This window comes from Acartia tonsa, chromosome 13, assembly GCF_053477335.1.
Source record: "Acartia tonsa isolate MP-2025a chromosome 13, ASM5347733v1, whole genome shotgun sequence".
NCBI lineage: Eukaryota > Metazoa > Arthropoda > Copepoda > Calanoida > Acartiidae > Acartia > Acartia tonsa.
This window is the reverse complement of record NC_137272.1, coordinates 46,340,080-46,358,496: the sequence shown is the minus strand read 5'-3', so window position 1 is coordinate 46,358,496 and position 18,417 is coordinate 46,340,080. Positions and strand designations below refer to the sequence as shown.

Below are 18,417 nucleotides of genomic sequence, written 5' to 3'. Positions count from 1 at the left end.
TGTTCCATGTAAAATAACCACTTCATAAAATTTCTAATTACATTGAAAAGCATATTTTTATGTTATAACTTATAATTACTTTCCATTTATACTACTTATCAATATAATAGTGGGACCCCTCCCCCCCCCCTCTATTTTCCCAACTTTGTCAATTGTATGGGTACCCTCCTAAAAGGTTGTATGGTTAATTAGTATATTTTTCCTTATCTACCTGATTTAAAATATAGCAGCAACCAATGACGTCCAAGCTTTTTTTTGTGGGAGGGGGGGGACACAAAACCTACATTGTGGAATGTGCTTTCATAAATCATTACTATGGTAAAATTCATATTTGAGGGTAATTACCCCATCAACCCCCCCCCCCCCATTCTGTAAATTTAGTTTTGGGAAAAACCCACATTTTGTGTTTAAAATTTACCCTTCCCATCTTAAATGTCAATGCCAGCAATATAATATCTTCAGAGTTCAAAAAATTTTGGGTTCAGAACAAGCTACGGAGGAAATTATAAAAATCTAGAGAGTATTTTTATTTCTCACCATCTCTCAGGCAAAATTATACACCAAGTTTGTAGGTGTGTGTGTGTGCGTTTTGTAGAACTAAATGGAAAGTTTGACGTCAGAGAGAGGTGGTTTTAAATTATAAGAATGTGTCTAAAAAAAAACATTCATGTTGGGTACAGAACAAGCTACAGAGGAAATCAAAAAAATTTAGAGAGTTTTTTTCTTTCTCACCATCCCTCAGGCAATATTATATTATAACCAAGCTTGTAGGTGTGTGTGTGTGTGTGTGTGTGTTTGTGTATGTGTGCGCGCGTATTAAAAGTGTTGTAGAACTGGATTGAAAGTTTGATGTCAGAGAGTGGTGGTATTAAATTATATGTATGTATGTGTCCAACAATCATTTTCTTATGGTTACTTTCTCCAAAGGGGGAGGGCCCGGGGGGTGCCCCCCCCCCCCTCGTTTTTAATTTTAGTTAAAAAATCTTTTGTGGGGGTAATTTTTTTCTAGGGGCGATTTCTCTTGGGAGGGTGGTGGTACCCTCCCCCAGAATAGATATAAACCTTCCCAGGACCTATGAGAAACTACCCTGTAAAGGTGAACCTGATCGGTTCAGTGGTTAACGAGATCCTTTGATACTGACACACAGACAGACAAACAGACAGACATCCTGTTACTGTGTATGTGTGCGCGCGTATTAAAAGTGTTGTAGAACTGGATTGAAAGTTTGATGTCAGAGAGTGGTGGTATTAAATTATATGTATGTATGTGTCCAACAATCATTTTCTTATGGTTACTTTCTCCAAAGGGGGAGGGCCCGGGGGGTGCCCCCCCCCCTCGTTTTTAATTTTAGTTAAAAAATCTTTTGTGGGGGTAATTTTTTTCTAGGGGCGATTTCTCTTGGGAGGGTGGTACCCTTCCCCAGAATAGTTATAAACCTTCCCAGGACCTATGAGAAACTACCCTGTAAAGGTGAACCTGATCGGTTCAGTGGTTAACGAGATCCTTTGATACTGACACACAGACAGACAAACAGACAGACATCCTGTTACTTTATTGTAAGGATTTGATACTACATTGATCAAAATTCTTAAATATTTTCTTTTTAAAAGAACAGCTTTTACTATAATTAGGGTTAGTCCAACCGCTTGTATTTCCAATTTAGGCATGTTAGAACTATCCTATTAATTTCAAACCTTGCTTGGTGATTTCTGTAGTAATCATTACCATGCAAAACTTTTTGGTTTTTAAATTTGTTAAGAACAAATTTTTATGTGATGTAATTTTTCTAGTGATCTGATTTTTGGAATACTAAAATAACCCTCTGCACATTTTATATTTCTAAATATATTCTATTTTTTTTCAAACCCATGTCAATACATCAAGAGGGGTTACACTCCAGCCCCCTAATCCCCCCCCCCACACAGCCGGCCTTTTATTCCTATACTTTTGATTTTTGATGTGTAGCCCCTCTATCCCCTGCAGATTAAATCATGTGCACGCCCTTAATTAAAGATAGTTGTGTGGATAAATGAGTAAATTAGTAAGGTTTTCTCTATCAAGATTAAGACAATAGGAGCAGTCAATAATGTTCAACCTTTTTTTTAGGGGGGGGGGAGAATGGATCTAAAATCTGTACAGGGAAAAAAAGCAAGGGAGATAATATACTTTTTAAAAAGCCAGGGGGAGCCTTTTACCTATTCTTTACCTATTCTTTTACCTACTCTTACTTAGAGTCCATGGCAGCAATATCAGATTATCAAAATTAAAAAAACATATTAAAAGATGGGTTCAGAGCATGGTAAGGGAAATTTATGAAAATGTATGGCTATAACAGAGTACTTTTCTTTCTCATCATGCAGGCCTAGGGCATATTTTATATCTAACCAAGCTCAAAGGTGTGTGTGTGTGTGCGTGTTTGTGTGTGTTTGTGTGTGTTAGTGCGCGCATCAAAACTTTTATATGTATCTATCTATCTATCAATCTATCTATTTATCTATCTATCTATGTATCTATCTATTTATCTATCTATCTATCTATCTATCTGTCTATCTATCTATCTATCTATCTATCTATCTATCTATCTATCTATCTATCTATCTATCTATCTATCTATCTATCTATCTATCTATCTATCTATCTATCTATCTATCTATCTATCTATCTATCTATCTATCTATCTATCTATCTATCTATCTATCTATCTATCTATCTATCTATCTATCTATCTATCTATCTATCTATCTATCTATCTATCTATCTATCTATCTATCTATCTATCTATCTATCTAAACTAAATATCAAAAAAAGTATGAATATTTTTGTATCTTTTTGTAATATGAAAAACTGGATAGAAAGTTTGACGTCAGAGCTAGGTGGCTTCAAATTCATAATATATATAATAAAATGCGTGTTTTATTGCCTTTCAATCATTTTCATATGGTTACTTTCTCCTTTATGAGAAACTAGAAAAAGTACCTTTACATTTTAAATTAACTGCTTTAAAAAAATTGGGGGAATTTTTATGTTTTTGGGGATGTTGTGGGTGTCCCACCCCCCAAGAATATAGCCTAAAACCACCACAGGACCAGTAGGTATACTCCCTGAAGTGTAGAATCAAATCGAATCAGTGGTTACCAAGATCTTAATGAACAAAAAGACAGACGGACGGACAAACATCAAGCTACTTTCTATTGATAAATATTAAATAGCCTAAAACCATCTCATGAGCTATGAGAAACTTAACTCTAAAGGAGAACCATATCGGTTCTTGGTTAGCAAGATTTTTAGCTACAGAAGAAAAACGCCTTATTGCTTTATATAATAGGATAAACTAGCAGATGCGTCTTTAGCATCTAGGTGTTAAGTAAATCTAAAAGTTGAATTGCCTAAACCTGGAATTTAGGAATCTTCCAATTAGTTCAGTGTTTATCCAAATCTTAACCTTACTGCTTTATATAATAAGATATTATCTACTCTACAAGAGGTTAGGGGAAATTGGGGAAATCAACTCTCCAATTTACATTGAAGTTTTAATAAGATATGTAAAAAATGGAGGGGGTGGGGTTAAGGGACAATTTTTTCTAAGGAGAGTGGAGGTTCCCCTTCCCCAACAGAGTTATTAATTTTCCCAGGATCCATAAGACGTTTCACTGTAAAGGATCCATATAGGTCCATATAGGTCCAGTGGTTAGAGAGATATTTCAGTTTACACAGACAAACAGAAACACAGATAAACATCCTCTTACTTATTAATCATAAAGACATCTCATTGGGTGGAGATATTGGGCTGTATATTATACTTGTCCCCAAAGTTTTAACTTGTGTCATTTATTTGCAAAATCTTGTGGCACTTTATTAAGTTTCCAACAATATTTTAAATCTAAAGAAAATGCAATTTTGTTGAACATAATTGGAAACAAATATAATAAAGTATGTAATTACAAAGAAATTATCTATAATACAAAGTAGAACGATGTCTGTCCGTCTGAAGCTTAAGATCTCGGTAACCGCTGAACCGAATGGGCTCTACTCTTCAGGGAATATACCTACTGGTCCTGTGGTGGTTTTAAGATATTTTCTTGGGGTGTGGGACACCCCCAACCCCCCAAAAAATAAAAAATACCCCTCCCTTCCAAATTTTTCTTTTTCTTTTAAAACTAAAATTAAAATAGTGGGGTCGACTAACCCCCCCCACCAAAAAAATTAGTTTGATCAAACCTCTTGGGGCAAAGCCCCTAGAGGCTAGAGGCGAAGCCGCTAGTAAATACTAAAGAGAGATATAGAAGGATTAAAATATTGAAAAAGAGATAGTAAAACAGCATAGATCTTTAGAGATAGGATCAATTCTAATATATAATAACCTAAATTATAGATTACCATAGAAATTTGAAATTAATTAAAATTTTAAATCTTAAAGGAAAGTTATTTTAGAACATATATCTTATTGGTTAACAAGGATGACAAAATCCATTTAACCCTTAACAGTCGGGGGGGGGGGGGCATTGAACGCCCCCCCATCCGGTTTTTTCTATCTCATTTTCTGTGTGTGAAAGATAAAGAGCCCAAACTGCTTGACTTTTTAAGTATGGGTATGACACATAACTGAGAGTTGGAATTTTTTGAATATCTCCATCCTGGCGGGCACAGGATGCCAGCAAACCTGGCAGGGTCATCCAGGTAAAGAGCAAAAATATTTTTTTGACTAAAACAAAGCATTTTATCATACCAAAATACTAAAAAATCCTCTAGTAGTACATCCTTATATGATATACACGTGTTCAAGTCACTTTCAGGTTCCAGGTATGATCCTGCAGGTCCTGATCCTCCAGGTCTCCAGAAATCTTTAAAAGGCTCCTGTGGCCGCAATTTTTTACTTAGAGACTTCAAATTTTAAACTTAAGCTTTTCTTACATGTCTACATAACGTATTAAAATTTCATGAAGATCCGCCGCCGTTTTCCCGCCGACCGCCGACTGCGGCGGCTGGCAGCTGCCAAGTACAGCTGCGGCCGCTGAAATTTATATTTTGATATTTCTAATGTAAAATTTACATAAAAATAAACATTTTCTGGGAAAAATTTTTCTTCTAGGTTCAAAAATAAGAAAATTACAGCCGTTTGAAATTTTTAAATAAAAAAAGACCTAAAAACAAAGGTTGTTAAATAAAAGGGTGAAGGAAGCGAAAATTGACTTAGACTTATGAAAGGTCGGAAATTCATTATCAAACAGGGGACTTGCACAAAAAAATTTAGCCCTCTAGCTCTAATAGGAACTGAGATAATTAGGGGGGGCGTTGAACGCCCTCCCCCCCCCCCCCGACCGATTAAGGTGCGGCAAGGGGCCCGACTGTAAAGGGTTAAGCAAAGCTCTGAAACAGTAGGACAAATAGACAACAACACTTGTAGAGTTTCAGGACTGTATATGACAAAATATAATGTATGAGTATAAACAAAATTGTAGGTAAGTTTTTTTTGCAAAACTGAGCAAATACTGGATATTTTTTAAGGACATACTTACATTTTAGTAATTGATTATTTGCTTCTAACATTATACCTTGTGTAATATCAATCATTTTTGAAAAATCAGATGAATAGGATAATTGAAACCAAAAAAATCAACATGTTTTAAATGGTAATACTTGCAGAGTTGCTACGCTTCCTAAATCATACCTTAGGAATCATCAGGCAAAGTTTAAAATTGATAGAACAATTCTAGCAAGTTTAAAAGATAGCACGCTGAAACTGAATGAAACATCCATGGCCATCGGACTGCTTATTTGCAGGTTTTTGGCTATTATAATATTTTTCTCTTTATTCATTATGTCTTTGGTCAAAATTACAAAATTAGATTTTCCGTTCTGAGCATTCAATATGCTTTGAAAATCTCCGTTATTGAGAAATAATTAAACTCTATATCTTCTAAAATATCAGGATTTCTATATATCTGAGTGTATGTACTCTACTGAATCTTGACTTGTCATAACTAAAGATGTTAAAAACTGTAGTCTATATCTTCTAAAATATCAGGATGTCTATATATCTGATGTATGTACTCTACTGCATCTTTACTTGTCATAACTAAAGATGTTAAAAACTATAATCTATATCTTCTAAAATATCAGGATGTCTATATATCTGTGTGTATGTACTCTACTGAATCTTGACTTGTCATAACTAAAGATGTTAAAAAATATGGTCTATATCTTCTAAAATATCAGGATGTCTATATATCTGTGTTTATGTACTCTACTGAATCTTCTCTTAACATCACGTCATAACTAAAGATGTTAAAAAAATGTTCCTAATTCTGCTACGTCAGATGTGTGACATTAATAGAATTTTAGTTGAAATGCCTTGGCCCAAAACAGGCACAACTCATTACCAGTCACACTAGGACCTCCAGGCAAAGGTTGTGCAATCAAAGAGTTGTTTGTTTGTTAGGTGTTACTTAACCCAATATCCCGGGTGCTTGGACAGAAAAGGAGAGATATGATTCCCCTTAGTTATCCTTGGTTGTTGGACCTGATGTATATATAGGGTCTCATGGACATCAGCCTCAATCATAACAGATAATTGATGAGATTATATACTCTCAGATATACCAAACGGCTAGGACACTTTAAAAGTTGCAAAGAAAAAAAACTGATAAACTGTTCAATTACTGGTAAAACTTGTAATTTTGTGCATCATCATTATTGGGGCTGTACATCAATTTATCGGCCATTGTCTTATCCCTCTCAGGAAGGGAGGGGACATTGGTCTGTTTATTGCACTAGTCCCCACAGTTTTATAATAACGTGTTCTTATTCTCATTGGCTTAACAACTTTGTGGATTTTGATTGGTTTATTAGGTGTCCAAATGTTTCGACCACTAATTTGAATAATCTTTCAGAGATGCCGAAGATGATGATGTGCTGCTAGACAATAGAACTATAGAAGAATAAAATTTTGTTTATCATCATTGGGGATGTACATCAATAGAACTACAGAAGATTAAACAGACATACATAAGTTGTCTATTCAAAAGCTTCCATTTCAAAATCATTTATTTTAAAGCTGTAATATGAAAATGTTTTTAATAACGTTTTCTTATTCGATGTCTTAACAACTTTGGGGACTTTTAATTAATTTTGATTAGTTAATTCATTAAGTTGAGTATCCAAACGTTTTAACCAATAATTGTAATCTACAGAAGAGGGAATTTTATTTATCATTATTGGGGATGTACACCATTTTATTGGCCATTGTCTTAATTATCCCTTTAGATCCCTGACTCCTAGGCTAGGCTTGTAAATTTTATTTTACAAAGTGTCTCAAATATCAGCCATGTGACGTCACAAAAATAAGAGAGATGAGAGGGGAAGTGGGAAAGAAAACCCCTACAAAAAGAAATGGATAATCCCTCATTTTTATGACGTCACATGGCTGTTTTTTAGACACTTTGTAAAGTTACCATGAAAGGCATTTTTCCTGAAGTAGGGTGATTTCCCTCAATCGAGCACTTAGTCGAGCACAGAACATATATTACCCCCACGGGCAACCCCCCTCTTTATTTTGAACAATTACTAAATAAACTGGGCACTTACTTTAAGAGAAAGCACGAAAATATAATTTTTAAGAGCTTGATTAAATTAGGAATTTTTAACTTTTCTAAATTGTAATTTAATTTTTAAAATCTTGATTTAAGGACTTTTTAAATATTAGATACCAAAGAAAAGACTGTTATTTTCCCAGTCATGCTTGTACAATATACACACACAAAAAAACAGCATTGAATATTTTTACATAAAAAAATATGATATTAAAATGTCAGATTGGAAAGATTTAAATTTGAATTTGAAAATATGGAAATTGTCATGTACGACGTCATAAAAATACGTCTATATGCATCTCTTTTTTTATTAGTTTCTTTTCCTACTTCTCCACTCATCCTTCCTTTTTTGACGTATTTTTATGACGTCACACATGATTCGAAAACTAATCACCAAAATTTAATTATATAAAGCATATGGTAACCATATATTATAAGTTCTTCTTGCTACATATTGTACAATTATACATCATAAATAATTCAAATAATACTCATTTTACATTAAATCTTATAATTTAATAATTTTTTTGACAAAAGTGCTGTTTTGTGTAGCGGGACAAAGTATCTCAAAAATCAGCCATGTGAAGTCATAAGTGAGTGATTATCCATCTCATTTTAATTTTAGGGGTTTTCTTTCCCACTTCTCCTCTCATCTCTCTATTTTTATGACGTCACGTGGCTTATTTCTAAGACACTTTAAGACACATTGTTTTGTGCATTTTTTTTGAATTATCTATGTTTTTTACATTGATTTTTTAAGCTTAATTATTTCAATGCAAATAAATTTAGTAATAATGGATATATAATACATGGATATTGTGAGAGATTCTTTCCCATACCCTAATAAATGTTTCTCAAAAGTGGCTAATACAACAATACCCCTCCACCCAGGTTATCACTATATCTATACTCCCCCTCCCCTCCCTTATGACTTTACTACAACCTTGAGGAACTTATTGATCAATATTTGAGGACTATATTAGCAACAAAAATTCCCCTGTCATAATATCCAGCTATTATACATCCATTTTAGTAATAATTTTGTTATAACACTTAGACATTTGTATTTTAGCATTTGATTATCATAACTTAGAATTTAATTATTGAAAGAAATGGACATAGATTGCTAATATATACCTCATTTATTGATCAATAAGTTTTCTCCGTGGTCTGGGGAGGGGATAGGGAAAAGTGTAGGGAGGGGGGGATGAGGGGTTAAGCCTTAGGGTTTGATCTTATCATTTTTCATTTTAATATCCGCAGAAAGCTGTCTATAATACGATGAATAACTATTATTTATTGATATATTTACATAAGCTTATAATTTTAGTGGCTATGAGGTATTTTAAATTAAAGTATAAAAATTTAATTATTGTATTATATCTGTATATACAGGGTGTTTCAAGAGAAATATTACTTTTAAAAACTTAATTATGCATAGAAACAAAAACAATTATGTAAAATGCTTTATATATAAATGAAAACCTTTTCTGGTGCATTTATGTTTCAAATATTCAAAAATGATTATTTCAACGTAATATGCCTTAAAAAACCTATTTTTCCAAAGGCCTTATTTTTGATGGTGTATGGATTTGAAGGTTGTTTAAAAATGAGCACATTTTTAAAATTCAAACTGCGCTGCTTGTGTTAATAGTAGAAAAATTTTGTGCATAACTTTAAAGTCGTAATATGGTCTAGTTTTTGGATATATAAGAATCATTCCTGTGCTATGTATAGTATAGGAGCTACGTGGTAACATGTTCCAACTTTTCAATAATTTATTTCAATAACCATTTTTAAATATTTGAAACATAAATGTAACAGAACAGGTTTTCCAAATATATTCATTTTATATATTTGTTTTTTGTTTCTATGCATAATTAAGTTTTTTTAAAAATAACATTTCTTTTGAAACACCCTGTAGTATACTATGCTATCTTGTAAAAATCTGTACATTATAGTGCTGAAATAAATTTAAAGAAACTTGATGTTTTTGCTTTCAAAGTACAGCGCTCTATTCTACAAAATTTGTTGATTAGTTGTTGATTTGGGATTAATGCGAATATATTCTAAAACTTTTATTTTTTGTCTGTCTGTCTGTTGCTTTATAATTATACTAATTGCTTCCCCCCTATCTTGTAGGAGAGAGCGGGGGGAGGTAAAAAAATAGCTTAAATATTTATAAACCTTACACAAAAAGTACAACTAATTCAGACCAGCAGTATCTGAGATCTTAAACTTCAGACAAAAAACATTGAATAATGGGATAAGTACGCTCATTGCTTGGCTGCTATAAGAGATAGGCTTCTGAATGGCTCCTGACCAATGAGAGGCCAATCTACAACGAAAGCTGTATCTAATCTGTTGGGCTTTATTTATAGATTCATTACTAGTAGCTACGCCCCCTCTTTGTAGTACAGTAACAGGATGTTTGTCTGTCTGTTTGACAAACAATGTTTGTTCCAGTGGATCTTGCTAACCACTATGGTTTTCCTTTACAGGGTAGCTTCTTACATGTCCTGGGAAGGTTTAGAACAATAACCACGTCCCCCCCCCCTCAAAAAAAATTCATTTTAAATCTAAAATAAAAGATATAATTCAACTCCCCCTTTCTAAAGTGCCCCTAGAGGCTAAATCTAGATCTAAATATCTATATAAAGAAGCTACCTATGGACAAGATTGTCAGTGATGTAAAAAACGCGCAACCTTTTATTCAAATCATGCAACTTCTAACCCACCAAATATAAAATTTAATGTTATAAAGTAGAATTAAAAGCCATTCTGTCTAAGAAAAGCTATTAAATGAAAACAATTTGTAGAAATGTAATCCCAAAAATCTCTTTGAATCAAAACCACTTGCAAACAAAATATATTATAGAGTAGTGGAAGTCAGAAATATTTGAACAAAAAAAAATATTTTTAAACTCTTATTTTTACCTAATTTACATATTATATAATACATTATCATTAAAGAATTAAAATATATACAAATTTTTCTGGAATATAAGTAGATTTGGTATTAAAAAAAACAATACTGTTCTTATGTTTTCTTATTGATTTGGAAGGTTGTTGACTTGTTCTACTTCTTTAGTTGTATGTTCTTCCTCCGTCAATAGGTTTGTGTTTTGTTTAGTTATGTATTCATGTAGGTTATCATTCTCTATTAGATTGAGAGCTTCTTTAGGTTGACTAAATGTTTCTATTTTACCATCATGAACAATTATTGCAAACTTTGATTGTGCTTCCCAGATTGCATCTCTGCTATGTGCTTCACATTTATTTCTGTTTATCTTACTCCAATTAACATCTATGCTTGTCTCATTATCTGAAAAATCTAAAGTATCATAAGCATTTCCCCAAGCTGCAAATTCATGTTTATGATCTATATTTTCATCAGCAAATACAATAATATCCATTGCTTCATTGAAATAAATTTCTGAGTAATAATTGATAGTGATATAATCGTTTATATTGATATAATTGATATGTCTTGGCTTGTTTACTAGATCTTTAATTTCATAATAATCATCATCATAGTAGCTCCAAGATATTTCATCATATTTTCTAGAAATATTTCTCTTTAATTCTTTATAAAGCTCTTTATTTTCTAATTTGATTTTCTCCCTAACTTGTTTCTTTCTTTCCTCTCTAGTTATACTAAGAAACTTCTTTGTATTTGCTTCTCTAATTGTATTCTTAGAAATTCTCTGGTAAGTTACAATCACAATACCCTCATCCTTGTCCAATAGTTTGTACTTATCTAATATTGCCATAGTAATGTCACTAATATCATGTTTTTCTTTGTTGTGATAGTGATGACAATCTATAGCTTTTCTTTCAGCATAAATAAAGCCATGTAAATTTTTATCTTGAATTGCTCCAAATTTGTTTCCTTCAGGAACTTTCTGTCTTGAAATGAAAATCGCAAATGACATTGCTCTAAGTATCATATTTCTTATATTTCTTATAAAGGCAATATTATATCCTTCTTCTGTAATATCATCAATTATGATAATGTTCCTTGCCTGAGCACCCTGAAATTCATAGAAATTTGTTACTAATATTCCTTCAGGTTTGTTCATATATGCTTTGCAGTCTGACACAACTGGTCTAGTTGAGGAAAAGTGTTTCTTTAACAAATCAAACATTGAGTTGTAATATAAATTTGTTAATACAACTACACCTTCTTGTGGTTGAAGTAAGAAATATTTTTCTACTGCAGCAATGGCTAATAAGCCAGGTAATATATTATGAATATTATGATAGTAATATATATGGCTACCAATGACATTATTGTCAGGATGTTTTAAAGAAGTTTGTGAATTAAAAGCTTCAGAAAACTTATGTATGAGATGACTGTTTCGTAAGTTCTTTGTAAGATTAAACATTAGAGCATTCTGATTCTTTATCATAGTTTCTATCCACTCTGATCTACCTTTCATATTTTCAGTATCTACTTTCATAGTCATACAAATTGTTTTCACAGAGCCAGGAAATTCAAAACTTCCAATTATCATCTCATCAATGAATAGGTGATCATAAAGATTGTCTCTAAGGTAATTATTTATGGAATACATAATTTCTTCAATATTTTTTAAATCCAATGTATCTAAATCATCAATTAGATCTTTAATTGTAATAACTCTTACATTAGGATAAGTTTCAAACTCCACCTTAGCCATTTCATCCATAACAGATGTTGGGGATGTATAACTCTCTTCTTCATAATTTATTATTGTTGTTAAATCAATGTAAAATATTATATCTTTGTGATTGTCAGTGGCACACTTTTTTGCTCTTTCTTTTAAAACATATGTTTTCCCAGTACCATAATCGCCATCTATGATAAGGAACTTGGATGTTGAGTTTACTGCTTGCAGTTGTTCATTGTTGAGCATGTAAACAGGAACATTACTCTCTCCTGTTATTCCATCAGACTTTCCTGTCAATGCTTTCTCAACTTCTTTGCTAATGGTTAATGGATCAGATATCAATTGATTAAATCTACTTGACGCTTTTATAGAAATGTGGTATATCAGTTCAGCAACTAGATCCTCATATACTGTTTGATCATGATTATCAGATGTAACAAGTTTGTGTTCAAATATCTGATTCAACCAAGGTGTTACATCATTAACATCTTGTAGAATGAATTGCTGACAGTTGACACAAGGTATTTCTGCACCTTCAACAATCTCTAAATAAGGAACACATGCAGCCCTCACAAACACCCAATCTTTGGAAAGCATATCTCCAAATAATTTCTTCATGAATGAAAAGTGCTGTTTAGTTTGATCTGAAGCATTTTTCAGTAGTTTGGTTTTATCTCCTTGATCTTTAGGTCCAAGTTTTACCTCTATATTTATAATAGTGCTGTGTTCTGGGATAATTATTAGAGAATCCCATTCTGTTTTTGATTCTTGTAGACTGTGGTTATAGTATTGATAGGTATAAAATTTCTCTAGATCGCTGGTAGGAAACTTATACAAGAATGTGTTTTCAATTTTGTTTTTCTTATTGCTTCCATGCTCTTTATGCACCTATATTATTAAATGTTTTATATTTTGTATGCATATTCATTTAGTAATAATCTTCAAATCTGATTTATAGCATATAAAAATATCATAACAAGATATATTTATAAAATGGTAACTGCTCCCCACCCTTGCATTATCTATAAAACATTCCTTTCTAAACAGCCAGCTCTTTGCATCTTTATATTCAAGCTTGTTTTCTTTCCATTTTAAATGCTCCATTATGCATAAATCTAGTTTTTCCCTAGAAATATCTTCAATGTTCAACAATGCCTTTATTTTTATTTCATGCTTATTGAAATCTGCAGTTTGATCTTTTCCTCTGGTGTCTTTTCCCTTCTTAACTAGTTGCTGAATGCAATCTCCAGATTGGAAGCTATTCATAATGAAAGCTTTCCACTTTGATTTTCTTGCAGTATTGACAAGCTCATGATGTAAACATTCTTCAAGATATTTATCCAAAATCTGAGAATCTTGATTTTCCTTCCCCTCTTTTCCTAACACTGTTGGATTTTTGGGTGTTACAAAATAATTTGGAATAGCTATAACCTTACACTCTGAATCATAATAATAATCAGCTACTTTCTGTTTTATCTCTTCAATCTTTTCTTTGGCTAGCATTCTTTGATATTCTCCTGCAGGGCCTTGAAAATTTATACTCATATTACCAAGTTCTTTGGTCAAATTTGAAGATTTTGAATCTTGAGATGTTAGAGGGGAAACTCCAAATTTAAGTTCACATGTACACACAGAAGGTTTTGTAGACCCCATCTCATCTTCATTCTGAAAATATCATGTATTAAGTCATGATTTTTAGGTTCTTTCCTAGTAAAATATTCTTTAATGCATGTAACATCATGAAAATGGTATAAGATTTTCATAAAATTGAACTATTTAACTATATATTTAAGTTTTAAATGAAAAATTGTGGACAGAAGAGACATACAAAGTTTCCTGTAGACAATGAGGATAAAGGCCTGCAAGATCATACATGGATTTTAAAATTGTAATATGCATTTATTCTTTAGAATATCTTTTACTACGTATTGGTATTTTAGGATATGTTAGTTTTCTTACAACTTTGAATATTTTGTTAGAGTGACTGAAATATTTCTTTTGTATAATTTTCAATACTAATACCAAGTTTTAGGCACTTACAGAATACATACCTTTTTAGTATCACTACCAGGACCTGCACAACCTGTGTTCTCATCCATTTCAGTTCTACTGCCTAATTCCTCCATTTCTAAATAATAATTTGTAAGATGATTTTTTTTAAAAAGGAATTTTTTACCTTTCTCAATCATTAACACGGTAATGTTCAATAAAACTATTTCAAAATCTTTGATTCCTGTTGCAAACTATGTTTTTTTAATATTTCTATAACTTTTTCTAAATTTACTTGCTCTCCTTCATTGTAGATATAGTTTTTCCTAAGAAGTATAAGAAGCTTCCCTGTAAAGTAGAATTGAATTGTAGCTGATAGTGAAACCTTTTGTTGAAGTCAGACATAGATTATTTCTCTTTAGAAAAAAGGCTAAGTTGTAATACTGTGAAAAGACTTACCTCAACTAAATATACAGCTATCTCATTGCAAACAAGTTTATTCTTGGCAGGAGTAGTAACAGCACTCCCAGCTGTTGTTGTGGTAGCCACTCAAACTGGAGGATCTAGGATCTGCTAGTTTATGTATTTGTTTTGCTGTTGCTATTTTGTAAACACCACTCTTGTCAACAGAACTGCCTAAAATTTAAGGATAATTACTAGACTTAATTAACCTAAAATTTTTCTTCAGAGATCCCAAGTTTAAGAATTACCCCTACTCCATGCTAAATAGTAATAGTTCAGCTATGTCAAGTACTATAAAATTTTCATTCAATTACGTAAAGTAGTAAGGTTTGTCTTGTTAATCATGTAAAGTTTTAGCTTTGTATTTGTGCTTCCTGTGTTTATAATTGTAATTGTCAAATCTATTTAATTATTCTTCATAACCTTGTCTAGTATTTTTGCGATCTGATAATCATATTTATATCTCATGATAAAGATGAAACAAATAAAAAAATATGAATTGTCAACATCCATAGCATATAATTGCATTGCCAAATATTTTATGAATTTGAGTTAAAATGGAGTTGCATGTTACAATAGTAATTACAAGAAATTACATGATTCCATATTAATTGGCAGTTCATTTTAACTTCAAAGTTATTTCTACATTTTTAGGAATTATTCATATCATTATGGATGGACACAGAAAGCCAAGTTTAACAGACAAAAGAAGTTGTGGAGTAGATGCCTTTTATAATTGCTTTTAAAAAGAATATAGAAAATAGACATAAATAGAGGACATATATTAGATATGGAGTAGCTGTGCCACTATTAATTATGAAATATTAAAACCTACATTCACCACGCAGAAGATAACTCCAAGGCCAAGTTATTCTTTAGGAGCAAAGCTTCTCTATAACTAAATTGATAAATACATCTATAAATAAATATACTGACTCTACTAAGTGTTGCATCTCCAACGTATAGGTTTTTTATTAATCCCGAATTAATTTTGTTGTTGCTTTAAGCTGCATTTGTTTGTTTGTTACTTTAGGTCAGATTAGGTTAGATTGGATACTTGGTAGAACTCATGGGTAGGGCTTTTCACTGGAACCCCACTCAAATATATTCAATTTATTTAAACAAAGGGGGGTGGGTATATGTGCTAAAATTAAACTTTAGGTGAAAGCACTAATATACTTTTGCAATATTTTATATACTAGTTATTTATCGCATCGTATTACAAACAGCTTTCCGCAGATATTAGAATGAAAGATTTAAACCAGTTTTGTTAGGCGCAACCAGCCAAAGGCCCAGGCTAACAAAACTGATTAAAATTTTTATTTTAGTAAATTAGTATTGGTGGAAAAATGTTTGTAATACAATGCTATATATGATTTTTCAGTATGGCTGAGACCGGTTGTAATCCAACGGATAATTAGAGAATTGGTCTGACATACGTGACTTATAGAGTAGCTGAGTTATATAATTTTATTTCTTACCTTCAGAAGATAACACCAAGGTCAGAATTATTTCTATAATGCAAGGCTTCTCTATATATAACTAAACAAAAGATCCGTCTATTAATAATTACATCATATATAAGTATCTATAATCTTATTTGGGTTTATTTGTATGAGCCTTGGTAAGAATTTTGAATTCTTCAATATTATTAATTGTCAGTTTTAGAAATTTAACTATTAAATTAGGGTGGGGGGGTTGAATTTAGAGGAAAGGACAAACATAACCTGGTTAACAAGTAGCTGCGCTACTTATGAAAATGTATAATTTTAACCCTTACCTAAGCATAAAAGATAACACAAAGACCAAGTTCTGCTTCTCTATAACTAAAATTTAAAATATATCCATTAATAATTACACTCAGTGTATCTAATCTTTTTTCTCGATTTTTAGTGATTTCTCTTGGGCGGATAATAAAACCCTCCCCCAAAATAGTTATAAACCTTTCCGGGACCTTTTAAAAGCTACCCTGTTAAGGAGAACTAGATCGGTTCAGCAGTTAGCGAGATCCTTCATCCTGTTACTTTATTATAATGATGTCAGATATCGAAATTCAAAGGACAAGTTATTCCTTGGCAGCAAAGCTTCTCTACAACTAAATCATGTGATAAATAGATATACTTTCTTCATTACTAGCGGAGCCCCTTGAAGCCTCTATTGTCACTTTAAATGTTAGCTTTTAAATGTTGGGTTCAAGTCTCTAAGTAAAAAATAGATATTTTGTGGTTCCTCTTGGGAGGGTGGTGGTACCCTCCACTAAAAAAGATATAAACCTTCCCAGGACCTATGAGAAGCTACCCTGTTAAGGAGAACCCGATCGGTTCAGCAGTTAGCGAGATCCTTAGGTACAAACACACAGATAAACAGACATCCTGTTACTTTATTATCTTCATTATATGCCTCTTATAAAATATTGGCTATACTCAAAAAACGCCTATCTCAGAAAAGCCTTTTGAGTAACAACATACTAAAGGTTTGCTTTTTGAAAAGTTCTGCTTAGTAGCAAAGCTTCTCTATAACTAAAATTAAAAACATATCCAATAATTAATAATTACACTCATTGTATCTAATCTTTTTTCTCGATTTTTAGTGATTTCTCTTGGGGGGATAATAAAACCCTCCCCCAAAATAGTTATAAACCTTTCCGGGACCTTTTAAAAGCTACCCTGTTAAGGAGAACTAGATCGGTTCAGCAGTTAGCGAGATCCTTCAGAACAAACATACAAAACACAGACAAACATCCTGTTACTTTATTATGTGGATGTTAGATTTCGAAATTCAAAGGACAAGTTATTCCTTGGCAGCAAAGGTTCTCTACAACTAAATTAATAAGTATGTGATAAATAGATATACTTTCTTCATTACTAGCGGAGCCCCTTGAAGCCTCTATTGTCACTTTAAATGTTTCGTTCAAGTATCTAAGTAAATTTTTTTTATTTTTTTAGTGATTTCTCGTTGGAGGGTGGTGATACCCTACCCCCAAAATAGTTATTAACCTTCCCGGGACCTCTAAGAAGCTACCCTGTTAAGGAGAACCCGATCGGTTCAGCAGTTAGCGAGATCCTTTGGTACAAACACAGAGATAAACAGACATCCTGTTACTTTTTAATCTTCAATATATGCCTCTTATAAAATATTTACCTATATAGTAAGTTATTTTTTTGTAAAACAAGTCTTAAACTAACAAGAATGACAACATCAATAAAAGCGACGCTCTGAAACGGTAGGGCAAATGGACATTAACACTTGTAGAGTGTCAGAACTGAAAAATCAGAATATAAATGTATAAGAGTCGAAGCAAAATTGTAAGAAAATTTGTTGAAAAACTGCTTGATATAGGATAATGTTTATGGACATGCCTACATTTTTAGGACTTGATTATAGAGTTGCTTCGCTTATATCATTATACTTTGTTGTCCCAGGAATCAATATACTAAAAATCAGATCAATCAGATTATTAGATCACATAAATATTTGTTGTTAAATAATGTAAAAAAATCGTCATGTTTAAAATGGACGTACGGACATTCTGGTAATGTTTATAGAGTTGCTACTAAAGGAATCACCATGCAAAGTTTGAAATCGATAGGACAATTATTACATGCCTAAAATAATGGGAAAAGCTATCCGTTACGGACGGACGGACGTACGGACCGACCCTAATTATAGAAAAGCTTCGCTTTTAAAAATAATAAATATATATAATATATATGCACATTGTACA

The 18,417-nt window shown here is 32.2% G+C and overlaps 1 protein-coding gene across 1 annotated transcript in view; it reads right to left on the bottom strand.

Moving 5' to 3' along the window:
* The window catches only part of LOC145303927 (uncharacterized), a 37,650-nt gene extending 22,027 nt beyond the window's left edge, over positions 1-15,623 (bottom strand). The window contains exon 1 of the mRNA XM_080145598.1: positions 15,529-15,623. The gene's annotated coding sequence lies outside the window, so the exon portion shown is untranslated. The remainder of the gene's footprint in view (positions 1-15,528) is intronic.
* Positions 15,624-18,417: the final 2,794 nt, after the last annotated feature.